This window comes from Tamandua tetradactyla, chromosome 16 (assembly GCF_023851605.1).
Source record: "Tamandua tetradactyla isolate mTamTet1 chromosome 16, mTamTet1.pri, whole genome shotgun sequence".
NCBI lineage: Eukaryota > Metazoa > Chordata > Mammalia > Pilosa > Myrmecophagidae > Tamandua > Tamandua tetradactyla.
This window is the reverse complement of record NC_135342.1, coordinates 27,353,949-27,369,423: the sequence shown is the minus strand read 5'-3', so window position 1 is coordinate 27,369,423 and position 15,475 is coordinate 27,353,949. Positions and strand designations below refer to the sequence as shown.

Below are 15,475 nucleotides of genomic sequence, written 5' to 3'. Positions count from 1 at the left end.
ATTTACACCTACAATCACTGTTAGCAGGACTTCAAGTCTCTAGTGGACCTCACTACTGGGGTCCCTGCTGCTTTGGAGATGGTGATGACAAACTACAGCTCTCCTGGGCACCTTCATCTCCCTTCAGAAAGGATTTTGCGTCATCTATGGAGATGATCAGAGATGGGTGGTATCTCAGGCTTGGGGAGAAAGAAGAGGGCATGGGCCTGCACTTCCTTTGCCAATTCTGCAATAAGTCCTTCATTCACCCGAGCCACCTGAAAAGGCATGAGCAAATCCACAGCAACAAGCTGCCATACAAGGGTACCTATTGCAGCCACCTCTTCAAGTACAAGCAAAGCCACAACGGGCACATTGAACTGCAAATAGGCAATAAGAAATACCAATGCCACAGCATGAGGCAGCCTTCGCACTGCAGGATCACCTGAAAATCCTCCTGAAGAACCACGGCTCCAAAAAGCCCTTCAAATATTCCATCTGCAAGTGCAGCTTCTCCTCTACCAGCTCTCTACAGAGCCACATGCACACCCACAAGAAAAACAAGGAGCACCTGACCATGTCAGAGACCAAGAAGGACAACTTCATGTCAACTGCTGCAAGGACCTCTTCAATCAGATGGAGGAGCTGGAGAAGCATGTACTCATGTACCATTCCCAGCTCTCCAAGAAGGTGGTCCTGCAGTGCACTCACTGGCCCCAAAGTCTTTGGTGACAAGGACATGCTGCTGTTACCAGACAAAGACAGTGGATTTCCTGCCTGATGTGCTCAATGACCAATTCCTGAGACACTGGGGTTTCAAAGAGAAAGAATTTATTGCCAGGCATGAAATAGAGAACAGATGACCTATAAGCCCAAAACTCTGTCTCCCTGAACTGCCAGTAATTCTGATAGTTTTATAGTATCAAAAGATAGGCAGGTTTTAGGATAATGAGCACAATGACTCCAGATGATGTAATTAGAGGTGACCTAATTATCAAATGTGTGCAAATTGATTATACTTAGTCATAGAACGGATGTAAGAAAATGGCACCTTAATATGCTAACAGGCATGGATTTTAGTGCTATAATGAGGTATAGGTGACTTATAGGTTAAAGTCTAAGCTATTGCTCATATCATTCAGGCCCATTTTTGTTAGATCCAGCTTAGGTTATCAAGATAAATTTTGAACTGGGATGGGCTAGTTCTGGGCTGACCCAAGGCTCTTCATTAACAAACACTAGGGCTGTCTTTAGTGATCATAAGACTCTAAAGTTGAAAAATTGGATAAGATGGGTACGAATGAGGGTCAGTTACAAGGTTTTTAAAATCACAAGGGCACAAGATAATGACTGTACAATTATTATCACAGATCAAGGCTGCTGGATTACAGTTCAGAGATTTTACATATTTCCCTCTGTGGAAGTAGAAAGGAATATCTATATAATGATTCAGTAATCACAATCATCCCTTAAATCCTAACTTCTCAGTTACACTTCTCCCTCACATCCATGAAGCCCAAGCTAACAAGCATGAGAACACCATATGCCCTGAGCAATTTCTTTGGTGGGGGTCTACTGCCATCTGGACAGCCACTGGCAGCCTGATTCAAGCAACCACAGCCTCAGCTCCAACCCGGTGCTGGGCTGTGTGGCCTCCATGATCAGTGCCACAATTGATTCCAGCACCTAGTGGAGACAGCACTCTGAAGCTTCTGCAGGGATAAAAGATGTGGGGTGATAGGTGGGTCTGGCCCAAGGTTGTCCACAGGTGCTCCAAGTGGGACTTTCACAGCCTGGCCATGCTGGAGATCAACCTCAAGACTATACATGCAGACAAGCCCCAGCAAAGCCACACATGCCACATCTGCCTGCGCTCCATACTCTACAACCTACACAAGAGCCATACTTACGCATGATGCTATTCAGCAATGTTTCTGCCTTCTACACCAACTACAACCCCAAGATGTTTACCAATATCAAAAGCCCACAATAACACATGCACATCTTTCACTGCAACCCCAACGCTGACTCACCTTATAGCAGCAATACTGTCTTCTAGAGAAGAAGCCACATTTGCAGATGGAGCACTTGAAGCTCCTTGGGACTCTTCACTTAATCCTCCCTCACCAAGCACTTCCAGCAGGCCCACTGTAGCACTGGCAATGCCAAGCTCAAGTCCCTGGTCATGCAGCTCACATAATCTGTGGAGTTCTACTCCTGCCCCTACTACACCAACTTGTCCATCTCTGGCTCCACCCTGAGTTTCATCAGGCATAAGAGAGAACCACAAGCACAATCTAACGACCACAGGAAGTTCATGGCAAAGCAGAGCCCTATTAGTCTGATGTGGAGGTGTCTTCCATAAAGTGGCAGCAGCTCTCGCTGGGTACCAACTCCAACTACAATGGTGACTATTTCTGCAATCAGTGCAAATTCAAGTTTCCTGACTTCAAAGCTTCCAGACCCACCTGAAGTTGAATATGGAGCTGCTCCTGCAGAAGCAGCATGCCCACAATACAAAGAAAACTCTGATTCCCAGGAGTCTCTCCTGCAGCACCTAACAGTACATTGCACAACCAAGTTGACCAACTATGAGTTTAAGAGCTGTGATAAGCATTTATTATCAGTGGACAACCTGCAGAAGCACCTGGTGGATATGCACACCTTCATGCTGTATCTATGCATGTCATGCCAGGAAGTTTTTGACTCCAAAGTGTCCATCCAGGTGCACTGGTGGTGAAGCACAACAAGAAGATATACCATTTCATGACCTGCAACTTCCACAGTCACCAGGGCAACTTGGTTAAAAACCACAAGAGCATCTTCTGTGTTGAGACCTTCAGCACTGAGATAGAGCTGCAGTGCTATATCAAGAAGTACAACTGCGACTTCCGGAGAAGATGGCAGCTTAGTAAGACGCGCAGGTCTTAGTTCCTCCACCAGAAAAGCAACTAAAGAAACAGAAACAATACGAAACAGCTCCCGGAGTCACGACAGAGACCAAAAAGACAGCGTACCCCATTCTGGAACGGCTGAACGGGCAGGGAGAATCCGCTGCGGTGAGATACCCGAGGGGTGCACGTTTTCCCGGCCGGGGCAGCTGGCGACTGGGGTCCCCTCCACGCACGTGGCTCCCCGGTCTGACTGGGAACGTTGGATAGCGGGGCCCTCCCGTCACACTTGGTGTCTAAGGCCAGCTGGGCAATTTGGACCGGCACTCCCCCAAGCCGCAGCGGCCAATGACCTCCGCCTCCATGCGCGGTTTCCCGGGCCGACTGCCCCGCAGACAGACGACCGCCACAAGAGCCACCTACTGGCAGGAAAAGAAAAACAGAGCCCAGAGATTCCACAGAAAAACCTTTCAACCAGCTGGGTCCCACACCCAGGGAAATCTGATCAAATGCCCAGACACCAGCAGAAAATAATGGATGACGCTCGGAAAATTGAAGATATGGCCCAGTCAAAGGAATAAACCAATAGTTCAAATGAGATACAGGAGCTGAGACAACTAATGCTGAATATACGAACAGAAATGGAAAAACTCTTCAAAAACCAAATCAATAAATTGAGGGAGGACATGAAGAAGACATGGGCTGAACAAAAAGAAGAAATAGAAAATCTGAAAAAACAAATCACAGAACTTATGGGAGTGAAGGACAAAGAAGAAAAAATGGAAAAAACAATGGATACCTACAATGGTAGATCTAAAGAGACAGAAGCTACAATTAGTGAACTGGAGGATGGAACATCTGAATTCCAAAAAGAAACAGAAACTATAGGGAAAAGAATGGAAAAACTTGAGCAGGGAATCAGGGAACTGAATGACAATATGAAGTGCACAAATATACATGTTGTGGGTGTCCCAGAAGGAGAAGAGAAGGGAAAAGGAGGAGAAAAACTAATGGAAGAAATTACCACTGAAAATTTCCCAACTCTTATGAAAAACCTAAATATACAGATCCAAGAAGTGCAGCGCACCCCAAAGAGAATAGACTCAAATAGGCGTTCTCCAAGACATTTACTAGTTAGAATGTCAGAGGTCAAAGAGAAAGAGAGGATCTTGAAAGCAGCAAGAGAAAAACAATCTGTCACATACAAGGGAAACCCAATAAGACTATGTGTAGATTTCTCAGCAGAAACCATGGAGGCTAGAAGACAGTGGGATGATATATTTAAATTACTAAAAGAGAAAAACTTCCAACCAAGGCTTCTATATCCAGCAAAATTGTCCTTCAAAAATGAAGGAGAAATTAAAACATTTATAGACAAAAAGTCACTGAGAGAATTTGTGACCAAGAGACCAGCTCTGTAAGAAATACTAAAGGGAGCACTACAGTCAGATACGAAAAGACAGAAGAGAGAGGTATGGAGTAAAGTGTAGAAAGAAGGAAAATCAGATATGATACATATAATACAAAAGCCAAAATGGTAGAGGAAAATATTATCCAAACAGTAATAACACTAAAAGTTAATGGACTGAATTTCCCAATCAAAAGACATAGAATGGCAGAATGGATTACGACCCAGCAATACCACTGCTAGGTATCTATTCGAAGGACTTAAGGGCAAAGACACAGACGGACATTTGCACACCAGTGTTTATAGCAGCATTATCTACAATTGCAAAGAGATGGAAACAGCCAAAATGTCCATCAACAGACGAGTGGCTAAACAAACTGTGGCGTATACCTATGATGGAATATTATGCAGCTTTAAGACAGACTAAACTTATGAAGCATGTAATAACATGGATGGACCTAGAGAACATTATGCTGAGTGAGTCTAGCCCAAAACTAAAGGACAAATACTGTATGGTCCCACTGATGTGAACCGACATTCGAGAATCAGCTTGGAATATATCATTGGTAACAGAGACCAGCAGGAGTTAGAAACAGGGTAAGATAATGGGTAATTGGAGCTGAAGGGATACAGACTGTGCAACAGGACTAGATACAAAACTCAAAAATGGACAGCACAATAATACCTAAGTGTAATGTAACTAGGTTGGAACACTGAATGAAGCTGCACCTGAAATATAGTTTTTTGTTTGTTTGTTTGTGTGTTTGTATCTTTTGTTTTTGTTTTTTTCTTTTTCCTTTTTATATATATATATTTTTTATTAGTATTATTATTTTAATTCTATTCTCTATATTAACATTCTATATCTTTTTCTGCTGTTTTGCTAGTTCTTTTCCTAAATCGATGCAAATGTACTAAGAAATGATGATCATACATCTATGTGATGATACTAAGAATTACTGAGTGCATGTGTAGAATGGAATGATTTCTAAATGTTGTGTTAATTTCTTTTCTTTTTTTGATTAATAAAAAAAAATAAAAAAAAAAAAAAAAAGAAGTACAACTGCAAGTTCTGCAGCAAGGCCTTCTGTGCCATCATCATATGGGGGAAGCATTTGAAGGAAAAACACTGTGTTGGATGCCACTACTGAGAACTGAAGGGTCTGCTGCCCCCAAGAAGCTGAGCAGGTTGAGCCTCAAGGCATACTATTGAAGCACCCTGAGCAGCCCAACAGCCACAAAGCCACCGAATATGACATAGATGCATTAGAACCCATGTATAGCTCTAATGACATCTGCAAAGTAGCCTACACCATGGAGGTGCTGTGGCAGAACCATCAGCCACAGGACCACAATATCCAGGTGGGCAAAAACAACAGCTCACACAGAAAGACTAGGTTCATCATGAGCAGCCACTGGTGCAACATTTGCTTATGGATTTCTTTCTCAGATATCAGGCTTCAGGAGCATCTGTAAATGAACCAGGGCCCTGCCAAGCACTACATGAGCCCCATCTACAGCAAGCCTTTGCCCTCACTGCTGATGCTCATCAAACGCAAGGTGGCCCACAGCAAAAGCCTGGTCACAAGTACCTACCACATCTGCAAGATGCCCCCAAAGAGTAAAAAGGAGTTCATCCAGCACTGCCAGATGCACCACAACCTGTGCAACTCACTCAGGCTTCTGCTGCACGGTCTGCATGCAGATGGTATCTCCAAGCTTGAGTTTAAGATCCACTGTAACTTCCACATCTAGAAACTGGCAGGCAACTAGGGGCATCATCCCCCAATGATCAGGGACTACAGAAGTTTTATGCGTGCATGTTGTGCCTCGAGGAGTTCTGTGGCAAGCAGGAGCTGGTGATAAACAGGCTCCCATATGGCCACTGTGTTGGCTACATGACCTGTATTGCCAACAGACAAGTGGGTGGTCTGGTTCTGCCCCAGACCACTAACTAGTGATGTGCCATCCTCCACTGCCCTGAGTGTAGTGTTAAGTTCAAGAATGCTGACAATCTGGAGAACCATATGTAGGTGAATCAAAGCAACTATATGCCATATTGTAATAGGCCCTGGAAAGGCACTCAGACACCTCCAGTGCTCCAGAAAAAGATATACCAATGCAGATGACCTTTGCGAATGACAGAGATCCAAATCTATGTTGCTAACTACATGATTGAGGAATGCAACAACCATAAGTATAAGCTGTGCAAGATGATATTTTCCTCAGTCACCTCATCAAGCACAAGTATGGGTGGCACCTTCAAATGCCCTGAGTGTTTCACAGTCTTTGTCCAAGTCAGCAAGTTGCAGCAGCACACTTTGCCAAGCACAGGCAACAGGATAAGATCTACAACTGCTCAGTGACCATAGAAGATCTCCTTTCAGACTGAGCTGCAGAACTACATGATGATTCAACAAACACAGTGAAGGACCACTCAACAGGATGCTTCTCCACAAAAGCCTTGCTGGAGATGCTATGAGGAGGGCCGTTTGAACACTGTATCCAATCAAAGTGTGATGTAGCCAAAGGTGCTATTATAAACAGCTGGAAGTGAATATTAATGGCAGAGATTTCTTTTGCCCTGTTACAGCTAGTGTGCCTTTAAAATTTCTGCCACAGACTACATTTCTAGAGTTAGAGAAATCTGCTTTTTGAGGTTATTGCTCTTTGTTCCTTCATATATTATACTGATAGTTCTTTTTTTAAAGATTAACGTGGTTTTCTCCATTGTTTTTTTTCCCCTTTTTCCCTCCTTTGATTAAGCACTTTATAATTGCAATTCTAGGTAATTGTGCAACATTATGTAATTGCTTAGCTTCCCAATACTGAATATTTCCTTTTAATTTTATAATTAAAGAGTAATGCTTTGATTAGATTTGCCAGTTCACTGGATAGTGATTAAAACTATATAATGAAATAAAATCAGATTCAGCTCAACTGATTGGTCTGCTTTTAAATGTGACTTAATCTGAATGCAGTAACTAGTAAAGTTCAAGAAAGGGATTCCATGCAAGGAAAAAAGAGGAAGAAATCAAGACATTACTACATGCACAAAAGCTGAGGGAGTTTGTCATCATTTCTTGCCCTAAAAGAAAAGCAAAAAGGAATATTTCAGGATGAAAGGTAGGACACTAGACAACAAATTGACCTGTATGAAGAAATAAAGATCCAAAACAAAGGTAACTACATGGTAAATATAAATACCAGTATTATTGTATTTTTGGTTTGTAACTCCACTTTATTTCTTACATGATCTAAAATATAAGTAACAAAAAAAAAAAAACACATACATCTGTGTTATTGGGTACACAAGTATAAAATGCAGTCTGTGACAAGAACAATATAATTGGAAGTATAGTGTGCATAGAAGCATAGATTGTAGATACTATTATTTTAACTTTTTTAATTGTACAGTATAACATATATACAAAGCAAAGAAATAAAAAAGCAATAGTTTTCAAAGCACTCTTCAACAAGTAGTTACAGGACACATCCCAGAGTTTGTCATGGGCTACCATACGATCCTCAAATTTTTCCTTCTAGCTGCTCCAGAATACAGGAGGTTATAAGGCCTAAATATTTTTTTATCATCACAATCAATTTTTTTCCTTCTTTTTTGTGAAAAATAGCATAGATACAAAAAAGCTATAAATTTCAAAGCACAGCACCACAATTAGTGGTAGAACATATTTCAGAGTTTGACATGGGTGACAATTTCACAATTTTAGGTTTTTATTTCTAGCTGCTCTAAAATACTGGAGACTAAAAGAGATATCAATTTGATGATTCAGCATTCATATTCATTTGTTAAATCCTATCTTTTCTGTATAACTCCACCATCACCTTTGATCTTTCCATCCTTCTCTTTAGGGGTGTTTGGGCTATGGCAATTCTAAATTTTTCATATTGGAAGGGTCTGTCACTAATATGGGGTAGGGAGATGGAACCATCTGATGTTCTGGAGAGGCTGGGCTAGGCTTCAGGACTAACTGGACCAGGGACCCATCTAGAGAGTGTAGGTTTCTGGCAAGTTACTCTAGTGCATGGAACCCTCCACAAATCTTAAAAATTGCCCTAGCTGTTCTTTAGGATTGGCTGGGATGGTCCTGGTTGGGGGTTGGCAGGTTATGATAGATAGCAAGGTCCACCTGAAGCTTGCGTAAGAGCAACTTCCTGAGTAGCCTCTCGACTCTATTTGAACTCTCAGCCACTGATACTTTATTAATTACACTTCTTTTCTCCCTTTTGGTCAGGATGGAATTGTCGCTCCCATGGTGCCAGGTCTGGATTCATCCCTGGGAGTCACTCCCCATGTCGCCAGGGAGACTTTCACCCCTGGATGTCATATCCCACATAGCAGGGAAGGCACTGATTTCACTTGCAGATTTGGGCTTAGAGGCTGAGGCCACATCTGAGCAGCAAAAGAAGTCCCGCCAAAGTAACTCTCAGGCATGTCTATAGGTAGTCTAAGCTTCTCTGCTACCTACATAAGCTTCACAAGAGTCAGCCTCATGATCAAGGGCATGGCCTAAAGACTTGTGTGTCCCTAAAGTATGACACACTATCAGGAGATTCCCAGATGATAAGGTTTAATACTTGCATATTTTTCTCCTATCCCTCAGGGGACTTTGCCAATACTTTTTGATTATCTGCTTAATATACTCTAGGAGGTATCCAGGCATTACAATAATCTATATAGGATTAAAGGACCTCTTTCTGTGTTTCAATTGTTCAAATGAGCTATTCAGACAGGTTGAATTAGATTATGCATTACAGAAAATTTCAGTTCCAGACCAAATAAACCTTTCTTCCATTGGTCTCAATGTGGTTCTAAAATATAGACACTGTCTTCCTTTCCCCTGTGTTTTGAATTACTTTAACCCCAACCTGTTTGGCTGCATTCTCTAAATATCAGATTATATATATAAAACAGCCTTTCAAAATCCAGAAATAATAATCACCAATCCAGATTTAATGTGTCTACTCTAAAAGCTTACAATCTAGGCCCCTGTTTTCTTTCTTTCTTTTTTTTTCAGAGAAGAGATTCATGTTAGATTCAAAGACATAAATAGGCTGAAAATGAAAGAATAGAAAATAAATTCCACGCAAATATTTAATAAAAAGAGAGCTGGGATGGCTAAACCAATTTCAAAAGAGAAAGAGAGACTTTAAGTAAAAAACTGTTAACACAGGACTTCTTTATTGCTAAAATGATCAATTCATCAAGAATATATAACAATTATACACATACTTAACAATAGAGTCCTAAAATATATGAAATACATATAAAATATACTGCCAGTCTTGAAGGGAGAAGTAGACAGTACTAAGATAATAGTTGAAACTTCAATATACCACTGAAAAAAATGGATAGACCATCTGAATAGAAAAGCAGTAAATAAATAGAAGACTTAATTCTATAAACCCACAAGACCCAGGACTTCAAAGACATTACCAAGAAAATGAAAAGACAGTATTTCCAGTTATATCTGATCAGGATTTAGTATCTAGAATACAAAAAGAACTTCCACAATTTAAAAACAAAAAGGCACACAATCCAATTTAAAAAGGGACAAAGGATTTGAATAGACAAGCTCAAAAGATCTACAAATGGCTGAATCACAAATGAAAAGAAGCTCAACATCATTAGTCATTAGAGAAAAGCACACGAAAACCAGGCAACACTTCACACCCACAATGATGGCCATTACGAAATGGAAAATAAGTGTTGGCAAGGATGTGATGATATTGGAACACTCATGTACTGCTGGTGGGAATGTAAAATCATGCAGCCACTATGAAAAACATTTTGGTAGTTTCTCAAAAAGTTAAGAAGAATTGCCATATGACCCAGCAATTCCAATTCTAGGTATATACTCAGAACAGAAAGAAAGAACTCAAACAGATACGTTGGCACTGATCTTCACAGTAGTATTATTTATAATAGACAAAAGAAGGAAATAACCCAAGTGTACATCAACAGATAATGGAGAAACAAACTGTGCTATATACACACACAATGAAATACCATTCAGCCATAAAAAAGTATGAAGTTCTCTTTCATGCTATAAATGAATGATCCTTGAAAACATTATGGTAAGTGATAGAAGCCAGTCTCAGAAGACCACATTGGATGATTTCCTTTATATGAAATAGTCCAGAATGGCACACTTACAGACAGACAGCAAATAAGTGATTGCTTAAGATGGGCAACAGGGAGAAGGAAATGGGGAATGACTACTAAAGGGGAGGGGGTTTCTATTTCTGAAGACAAAAATACTCTCAAATTAAGATTATATTACCATAATGGTCACCATAATGGCTACCATAATTGTTGCATAACCTTATGAACATATTTAAAAAGCAAACACTGAATTATATAAATATCTAAATTGTATGGTTTGGAAATTGTATCTTGATAAGGCTGTAAAAAAGTAAAAATAGGGGGAAAGGCCAAGATGGCGGCTTAGCAAGATGTGCGATTTAGTTCGTCCTCCAAAACAGCTACTAAATAACCAGGAACAGTATAAAACAGCTGCTGGGGCCACATCAGTGACTGGACACACAACATAACCCAGTCTGGATCAGCTGGACCGGCTGCGAACCCACCCAGAACCGTGAGTTCCCCAAGCCGTGGCAGCTGGTGCCCCTCCCTCACAGGCTGTTTTCCAGAGGGGAAAGAAAAGAGACTTTAGCAGCGGCAGGGGCTGAGCACAACCAAACACCAATTGTGGAATTAATTAACAAATTCTGAAACTAAACATAGGTCCCCAGCTCATGTGAACCTGTTCAAAGCAGAGGTAGCTTTTTTCTGCCCTGGCTTTAGGGGGAAGGGCTAACAGAAAAAGAAAAAAAAAAAGTAACAGGTTTTTGTGGCTATGTTTCTATAAAGGCTGGACTGCCTTTGGATACAGTGGCAGGGCTTCTCAGGCTGCAACTGCCCCAGGCATAGGCAGAAACAAGCTTGTCTGAAGGTTTGTCTGGAGCCTGTGCCTTCCCAAGGGGAGGGGTGAAGCCCAACTCAGGTGGAATCCCTCCCTCAAGGAATTCAGACACCAGGGCTTGGTAATTTGAAGCCATGAAAACCAGCCTACAACCTCTCCTCTGTCTCCACCACACCCCCAGCAGGGAGAGTCTGCCAAACTTAAAGATACTGCATCATCTTATGCTGGTGGGACCTTCAGGCACACAAGCGCCACATACTGGGCAGGATAAGAAAAACAGAGTCCACTGACTTCACAGGAAAGTCCTTCAACCTGGTGGGTCTCACCCTCAGGGAAAACTGACCCAGGGGACTCTTCCCTCCTGACACTAGGCCAGTTTGGTCTGGAAAAATCCGGCTGGGGTCTATAATACCTAAGTAGACCCTCCTAAGGGTGGGGGGAAAAAGGCACCATACAGGCAGGGCAAGAAACAAGAAAACAAGAACTGAAAATTTCTCCTCTGTTAAACAAAACCTAAGCTAGAGGTCCAGAAAAAGCTGAACTGAATGTCAAAGAACAGACAGATAACAAATTCATCCAGCAAGAAATCCCTAGGTAAAAGAAGTGAAAACAATCTCCAGAATAAACTAATTAAGGTAATTAAATGCCTAGACACCAGCAAAAAATAACAATCACACTAGGAAAATTGAAGATATGGCCAGTCAAAGGAATAAAGCAACAATTCAAATGAGATACAGGAGTTGAAACAATTAATTCAGAATATACGAACAGACATGGAAAACCTCAGCAAAAATCAAATCAGTGAATTGAGGAAGGATATGAAGAAGGCAAGGAATGAACAAAAAGAAGAAATGGAAAGTCTGAAAAACAAATCACAGAACTTTTGGGAACGAAAGGCACAGTAGAAGAGATGAAAAAAAATGGAAACCTACAATGTTAGATTTTCAGAGGCAGAAGATAGGACTAGTGAACTGGAGGATGGAACATCTGACATCCAAAAAGCAAAAGAAAATATAGGGGAAAAAATGGATAACTATGACCAGGGACTCAGGGAATTGAATGACCATATGAAGTGCTGTGGGTGTCCCAGAAGGAGAAGAGAAGGGAAAAGGAGAAAAACTAATGGAAGAAATTATCAGTGAAAATTTCCCAACTCTTATGAAGGACTTAAAATTACAGATCCAAGAAGTGCAGTATACCCCAAACAGAATAGATCCAAATAGACGTACTTCAAGACACATACTAATCAGAATGTCAGCAGTCAAAGAGAAAGAGAGAATCTTGAAAGCAGCAAGAGAAAAGCAATCCGTCACACCAAAGGGAAGTCCAATAAGGCTATGCATAGATTTCCCAGCAGAAACCATGGAGGCGAGAAGACAGTGGGATGATATATTTGAATTACTAAACGAGAAAAACTGCCAACCAAGAATTCTATATCCAGAAAAATTGTCCTTCAAAATTGAGGAAGAGGACTTCCAGAGAAGATGGCGGCTTAGTAAGACGCGCGGATCTTAGTTCCTCCTCCAGAACAGCTACTAGGGGAGTAGAAACGATACAGAACAGCTCCCGGAGCCACGACAGAGATAAAAAAGACAGCGTACCCCATCCTGGAACGGCTGACTGGCTGAGAGAACCCGTTCCGGTGAGATCGCTGAGGAGCGTGGGCTTCCTCAGGCCGGGGCAGCAAGTGGCTGGACTCCCTCCCTTCCTCCTTCCCGGGCCAGTTGGGACAATTGGACAGGCGGTCCCGTCAAGCCGCGGCGGCTGGCGCCCCCCCCACGCACGCCCCCCCCCCCCCCGGAACAACTGGGAGAATTGGATCGGAGATCCCCAGGCCGTGGAGAACGGTGACCAGGGTCCCTTCCAAACACGTGACTTCCTGGTCTCGCTGTGAACGGTGCACTCTCCTGGTCCGCGGCGGCTGGCACCCTCCCGCCACGCTTGGCACCCCGGGCTGACGAGGAGATTCGGATGGGCGCTCTCCCGGGCTGCAGCGGCTGGCGACCCTCCCCGTGTTCGGATCCCCGGGCCAGCTGGCACTCTTCCAAGCCACTTCGGCTGGCGAACCTCCCGGACGGCGAGAGTTTTCCAAAGTTAAAGGACCCACAGCACCTTTTACTGGTGGGACCCACAGACAAACGGGTGCCACAAGCGCCACCTACTGGGCAGGATAAGAAAAACAGAACCCAGAGATTTCACAGAAAAATCTTTCAACCTGTTGGGTCCAACACCCAGGGAAATCTGACTAAATGCCCAGACGCCAGCAGAAGATAACGGATCACGCTCAAAAAATTGAAAATATGGCCCAGTCAAAAGAACAAACTAATAGTTCAAATGAGATACAGGAGCTGAGACAACTAATGCTGAATATACGAACAGAAATGGAAAGCCTCTTCAAAAACAAAATCAATAAATTGAGGGAGGACATGAAGAAGACATGGGCTGAACAAAAAGAAGAAATAGAAAAACTGAAAAAACAAATCACAGAACTTATGGAACTGAAGGATAAAGTAGAAAAGATGGAAAAAACAATGGATACATACAATGATAGATTTAAAGAGACAGAAGATAGAATTAGTGATTTGGAGGATGGAACATCTGAATTCCAAAAAGAAACAGAAACTATAGGGAAAGGAATGGAAAAATTTGAACTGGGGATCAGGAAACTGAAGGACAACTTGAACGGGACAAATATACGTGTTGTGGGTGTCCGAGAAGGAGAAGAGAAGGGAAAAGGAGGAGAAAAACTAATGGAAGAAATTATCACTGAAAATTTCCCAACTCTTATGAAAGATCTAAAATTATAGATCCAAGAAGTGCAGCGCACCCCAAAGAGATTAGACCCACATAGGCATTCTCCAAGACACTTACTAGTTAGAATGTCAGAGGTCAAAGAGAAAGAGAGGATCTTGAAAGCAGCAAGAGAAAAAAAATCCATCACATACAAGGGAAACCCAATAAGACTATGTGTAGATTTCTCAGCAGAAACCATGGAAGCTAGAAGACAGTGGGATGACATATTTAAACTATTAGAAGAGAAAAACTGCCAACCAAGACTGCTATATCCAGCAAAATTGTCCTTCAAAACTGAGGGAGAAATTAAAACATTATCAGACAAAAAGTCACTGAGAGAATCTGTGACCAAGAGACTGGCTCTGCAAGAAATACTAAAGGGAGCTCTAGAGTCAGATACGAAAAGACAGAAGAGAGAGGTATGGAGAAGAGTGTAGAAAGAAAGAAAGTCAGATATGATATATATAATACAAAAGGCAAAATGTTAGAGGAAAATATTATCCAAACAGTAATAACACTAAATGTTAACGGACTGAATTCCCCAATCAAAAGACATAGACTGGCAGAATGGATTAAAAAACAGGATCCTTCTATATGCTGTCTACAGGAAACACATCTTAGACCCAAAGATAAACATAGGTTGAAAGTGAAAGGTTGGGAAAAGATATTTCATGCAAATAACAACCAGAAAAGAGCAGGAGTGGTTATACTAATATCCAACAAGTTAGACTTCAAATGTAAAACAGTTAAAAGAGACAAAGAAGGACATTATATACTAATAAAAGGAACAATTAACAAGAAGACATAACAATCATAAATATTTACACACCAAACCAGAATGCTTGAAAATACGTGAGGAATACACTGCAAACACTGAAAAGGGAAACAGACACATATACCATAATAGCTGCAGACTTCAATTCCCCACTCTCATCAATGGACAGAACATCTAGACAGAGGATCAATAAAGAAATAGAGAATCTGAATATTACTATAAATGAACTAGACTTAACAGACATTTATAGGACATTACATCCCACAACAGCAGGATACACCTTTTTCTCAAGTGCTCATGGATCATTCTCAAACATAGACCATATGCTGGGTCACAAAGCAAGTCTTAACAAATTTAAAATGATTGAAATCATACACAACACTTTCTCGGATCATAAAGGAATGAAGTTGGAAATCAATAATAGGCGGAGTGCCAGAAAATTCACAAATACGTGGAGGCTCAACAACACATTCTTAAACAACGAGTGGGTCAAAGAAGAAATTGCAAGAGAAATTAGTAAATACCTCGAGGTGAATGAAAACAAAAACACAACATATCAAAACTTATGGGACACAGCAAAGGCAGTGCTAAGAGGGAAATTTATTGCCCTAAATGCCTACATCAGAAAAGAAGAAAAGACAAAAATGCAGGAATTTACTGTCCACTTGGAAGAACTGGAGAA

The 15,475-nt window shown here is 41.5% G+C and overlaps 1 protein-coding gene and 1 pseudogene across 1 annotated transcript in view; one reads left to right on the top strand and one right to left on the bottom strand.

Annotated features, from left to right (window-relative positions):
* LOC143660039 (uncharacterized) overlaps positions 1–15,475 on the bottom strand; it is a 141,288-nt gene that overhangs the window by 91,949 nt on the left and 33,864 nt on the right. The window lies entirely within an intron of this gene.
* LOC143659961 (zinc finger protein 423 pseudogene) lies at positions 132–6,707 on the top strand (annotated as a pseudogene).